Here is a 1,080-nt window from a genome sequence, read left to right as displayed (position 1 = left end):
TAAAAAGGTGTTTTTGAAATGACACGGAAGGACTTATGATCACATAACATATAAGTACTCGCAGTTTCATTATATTATGCATAATCCTGACACGGGTTTTGGCTTAAAAGGGTGGGTTACACACCAAGCAATCAAACCCCGATTTTCGAGAGGGATACCAATCCAAACAAAATGTTTAAGGAGGGTGCCCTAGCCTCTTGCTCGAAGGTGATGAAAGCTCTTTGACGAAACAGAAATGTGTAACGTCAATGGCATGCTTGACTCAATCGGGATTCGAAATGCGGGGATGAGAAAACTCACGCCGACGGGACGAGCCAATTGGTCGATAAAGGTTAGGTTGTGGAACCGAACAAGGAACCTGACTTATGATCGTAATATCAATTAATGCACTTTAACCACGACCTCGTTCGAGTTTCACCTCTAAGTATCACGAAGACACAATTGTCCTAGTTCTCCCCAGCGGAGTCGCCAATCTGTGGACATAGGCCACAAGCCGGTCTGCCGGCGAGAGCCGCCTACCGGTCCGTAGTCACGGGCCACCTGCACGCCGAGCCAAATTGTGGACATGCAGCGGTCTGAAAGCCACGCTCGGTGGCGTAGAAATGCTTTCGACTGGATCGCTTTAGATCGGTCGGTTTCGTCTCAGCAAAGGTCTCGAAACGATGTAGAGCTGTTCAGAGTCGACACCAAGATGACTCTCGTGCGCCCTGGATAAGGCCCCCTTTTAACATTCTATGCCTAAAATGACTCTCGTGCACCCTGGATAAGGCCATCCACTATCCAAAGGTTCTGAGTAAGGGGTGAGGGTACGTATTGGGAATCCCTTTAATGGGACACCCAATCCCGCCTGCGTTAGCGGCCTCTACTGATCGATCGTGGTTGTTTAAGTGCAAGAGTTGATAAAACAGTTTAAATGCATGAATGCGCATCCAAATGTCTTAACCTAACATGTGAAGATTTCCTAAGTCAGTTTGTTAATCCGAATATCAAGTAATTGATGTCGAGTTGGATTTAGATTGATTTGCATGTGAAAATGGAAATTAAACATCCATTTACCAAATTCGGGTTATGATGCTTAAC

This window comes from Silene latifolia, chromosome 2, assembly GCF_048544455.1.
Source record: "Silene latifolia isolate original U9 population chromosome 2, ASM4854445v1, whole genome shotgun sequence".
Classification (NCBI taxonomy): domain Eukaryota; kingdom Viridiplantae; phylum Streptophyta; class Magnoliopsida; order Caryophyllales; family Caryophyllaceae; genus Silene; species Silene latifolia.
Note: the sequence above shows the minus strand (reverse complement) of the source record.